Here is a 4,660-nt window from a genome sequence, read left to right on the forward strand (position 1 = left end):
TGTAAATTTTAATTTATTTTATTTTTTTTTTTAGGCGAGGCAATCCTTGGTTGACCTCACAGATTGCAAGGACCTTGTCACCTTATAATCCCTTATTTTGTTTTTATTTTTTATGCCTACAGCACCTGGTATTCCTAGGTGGTCTCCCATCCGAATACTAACCAGGCCCGACCCTGCTTAGCTTCCGAGATCAGACGGGGTCGAGCTTGTTCAGGGTAGCATGGCTGTAGACAACCTTATGTAAATTTTAGGATAAAGTAAATGAGTATGCTATCACTAGGAACCAAGATTCTCAGCATAAAAAAAGAGACATAAATATAAAATCAAAGAATTTCAGTAAAAATCCTGAAACCTTATACTTAAATTGGAAAATCATGATCTTATGATTTATCATTCTCTTTCCATTAAGTACATATTTCCTACTGAAAAGTCTAGAAGCAGTGACTAGCCAGTAGCAATGAGTAGCACCAAGCCTGTGATTTCTAAGTGACATTTCCCAACAAAAGGGACCAGAACTTCCTGGAAAATTTATTTATTCTAGATTTGGGGAATAAAATGTACAAAATTGCCCTAGGATATCTTATTGTGTCAGAAAGCAAGTATGCTTTCAAAGATCACTGGAGTCATGTCAAAAAGATACAATAGCCAACTGCAACTCCCACAGTCTGTAAATGGGGCAATTAAAGTTTCAAAAAGATTTACTATAATCTATGGAAGTAAAAAAAAAATTAAAAATCCATACATTTTTAATAATACTAAAATAAATTATCATTGATCACTATTGGAAGTTGCTAAGACACTGACCCATCACAATAAAAATTCACAAATAAAAGATAAAAATTAAGCATTCAGTCTTCTCCTCCTGTATAAACTGTACCTCAGAGTAGCCACATAGTTGATGAGGGAAGGTTCTTCATGGAAGAATAAAAACAAATCCCCAAATCACCATTCTGCAACTCTCAATGAAATAGCAGATCTAGGAAACAATCAATGACTGATAATAGAACCATTAGGAGAAAAGATGATGAGGAAAACACAATGGCAGGATCAGGCTAACATCACCTGAATTCACTGTGGAAAGCTTACATCACTTTTTAGCGATAACAACCAGACATCATTATGTGCTTCCTATGTGACACAATAGAAAGTACACATCACCAGTTATGAAGAAGTACCAAAAAAAGTCCTTGTGTACACACACACACACACACACACACACACACACACACCCCTTGATTTAATCAACCATCTGTATCTACCTATGAGTATAAAAGAAATATCAAGTAAAGAGAAAAAAGTTAAACTGCACCAAAAAAGGCAATTGGTCAAATCCACAGTTCAAATGAATCCGCTTTTAAAAATAATAAATGGCAGAGCTAGGGGAATAAAGATGTAGAGGCCATTTTACATTAAGAGAAATGTAGTGACTTAATTTCTAAATGCAACGAGTGGATCTTGTTTGGATTCTCATTTAAACAAACCAACTCTCAAAAGAAAAACTTAAGACAATCAGAAATATTTCAATTTGGACTGGATATTAGATGATATTGTGGAATTACTATGAATTTTATTTGATATCATAATGACACTTAGATTATATTTTTTAAAGTTTATCTGTTACAGATACATATTAAAGTGTTTACAGGTATAACTGCATGATGTTTGATGCTCAACATACATAAAAATATTTGGAAGGTATGGTGAGAAGGATAGTAGATAAAACAAAAATGGCAACATGTTATTAATTATTGAAGCCGAGTGATGAGTACTTAGAGATTTATTATACTCCTTATTTTTATGTATGCTTGAAAAATTCCATAATAAAGTCAAAAAGTAAAAAATAAAAAGAGAATTAAGTTATTGAGTCTGTCCGCCTGACTGCCACTCACTAGACAATTGAGTGTGGACAAGTCACTTGACCTTTCTGTGTCTCCTTTTTGTTATATGCAAAATGAGGATAATAACAGAGCTATAATATAGGGTTTCTGTGAAGGTTAAATTAGTGTATGAATGAAAATGTTTGGGACAATGTCTGGCACACAGTAAGTGCTCAGTATGTGATAGCTGTCATCATCATCACTACCAGCAATGAAAAATGAGAAGTTACCTGCCCAAGCCTATCTACTAAATCAAGGGGCTGCAAACTTTCTATAACGGGACAGATAATAAATATTTTAGACTTTGCAGGCCATTCAGTCTCTGTTCCAAGTACTCAACTCTGCCCTTGTAGCATGAAAGCATCCATAGGTAATACATGAATAAATAAGTGTGGCTGTGATGCAATAAAGCTTTATTTACAAAGTCAGGCAACAGGCCAGATTTGTCCTGTGAGCTGTAGTTTGATGACCCTTGCAGTCTATGATGGAAAAGAAAGCAAAAGCTAGGTCTTCTGCCTCTAAGTCTACATTATCCAATCCGCTTTCAACTAAACCAAGCCATGTCATGAAGGAGATGTGAAAAAAAAATCACAGTTTTGACAAACGTCACTACCTCTTGCAAATTACAGAGCTAACTTGAGTGAGCAAATAATTATTTAAGGGATAAAATCCTGCAGATAACTTTAAAAATAAGAATATGGAAAACAGTATTTATTAAACCAACTTTTTCCACCTAACTAGAAAGACCTCTTTTCTGTCCTGATGCCCACAATCATTGCAGTGTTACAGAAACCCTTGCTAATTTTAAAAAAAATCATACTACGTTATTCATAGATGCTCTCTAACGCAACTGTCATAAAAGAAATAAATTAGCCACTACCTGGAGGTGTCTTCCTTGCTGTTGCTAGAGGGCTCTCAGGTTGGAAGCTGTGTCTCAGAGAGCTCAGCGTTGCGGGGGAGGGCCCCCAAGGCATGGTAGCATATCTCCCACTTCATTATCAGTGCTCCCAGCCCCCAAAACATACCATCGCGAACTTTATAAGCACCTTTTACTTCTTCAACTCACTGCACAGGGGTGCTCCTATTTTTCAGAATGTTATGAAAGCAAGACAATCTGATGGACTAGTCTTCAAATTTGACTTCTGAAATGTTAAAAGTTAAGAAACATAATTAAACTGCAAATGCATTAACATTTATATAAAATATAAACCAAATGCTTATCCTGATTTGCCAAACAAATTACACTTTGAACATTATAAAAAACCAGCTACTTATCACCGGCACCATTTGAAATTATTGCTAGTACTACAACTCCAAATGCCTAAGATGCCTTAAATACAAACCCTGAACATTTACATACTGATTTCATGAGCAAAGCAAAAGGTATTTGCCGGTAACAGTACAGGACTCAGCAATTTTATTGTCTGAGTAATCCTGGTTCGTTCTGATATGAAAATTCAATTATTTTAGAACGGGCCCTCTCATTAAATTTTGACAAGCAGCACGAGCTCGGTACCAGTTATAGCTTGAAGAGACCGGGGGTGCCTGATAGTACCACACTGAATTTTAAAATGTAGTATTTTTGCAGGACAAGATTATCTGACAATTTTGTATTAAAAGAAGAAAAAAATTAATCAAATACATTGTAATATTCAACATTGGTATATTTGGTCTTCTTTTTACAGATATTTTACTCAAAATTTTCTGCAAAAAATGTTTATTGCATGCTTTCCCCCCAATTTCACAATTGAGCAATGTACTAGAAAAATACATCGGTAGTGAACAGGAAGTATTTGACTACACATTTTTACTTACTGTTTGCTTTACCAATTGAAATGTATTTGTGGTGCTTATAAACGTGATTTCCAGAAACAGAAATGACTTTATTTGCATATTGCCTATTTCTTATTATTGTCCAAGAAAAATCTTTTAGAGCAACTTTTGAGCAAGCCTATTGTCTTTTAAAGCAGAGTATGCAGCTAATCACAACATGGAAAAGAATAAACAATTTCATTTATTTCCCACAGGGTTGGAAGGAGAATAACAAAGTCTCTAGCTCTGGGTTCGTTTAGTTTACTTCTGTCTTATCTTTTTTTTTCTTCTATAAAACGAAGGTTTCTAGGTGCTGTGGGCTCTCTGCCAAAGATGTTTTTCTATGCTCCAATATATCTGTCCACACATGGCCTGTCATGAAGAGAGGCACACAAACAGTTCCTATGTGTTGCTTTAGTTACGAAACATCCAACCAAGGAAAAGGAGCCCCAAGGTCAACAGCTCCAAAATCTGAATCGGAGAGAAGAACAATAAATAGTAAGGTGAACTGAAGAGCAAAAGAGTACAGAAAAGACATCTGGCTCCCTGCAGGGGTTGACTCTGAAATCAAGCAAAGGGATCCAAGAGCAGGTCTGACTGATGATGGTGATGCTCTGGGCAGGCCCCGCCTTCCTCCAGCCCCACTCTTAACTCTCCTCTTCCCTGGGCTTTCTCTCAGTACCTTTAACTTCTCTGAGCCTTAAGAGTCTGTCTTTGTGTGGTCAGTTGCTCGTTAAGTCATTCTTTCCCATTACACACACACACACACACACACACACACATTCTTTTCCTACACACGCACACACACACACACACACACACACACACACACACACACACACACACACCAATTGGTATGTAACATATTTTATTGAATTAATTTTCACTTTGAGAAGTTTTTGAAAATACTAGAGTATGCCACAGACTTCCAATTAAGTTTCTCTGCCTTGATGTTCTACCTTTAAAGTCTG

General features: G+C 36.0%; 1 pseudogene; it reads right to left on the bottom strand.

Annotated features, from left to right (window-relative positions):
- Window positions 1–113: 113 nt before the first annotated feature.
- Window positions 114–232, bottom strand: LOC112472880 (annotated as a pseudogene).
- Window positions 233–4,660: the final 4,428 nt, after the last annotated feature.

This window comes from Pteropus alecto, unplaced genomic scaffold (assembly GCF_000325575.1).
Source record: "Pteropus alecto unplaced genomic scaffold, ASM32557v1 scaffold139, whole genome shotgun sequence".
NCBI lineage: Eukaryota > Metazoa > Chordata > Mammalia > Chiroptera > Pteropodidae > Pteropus > Pteropus alecto.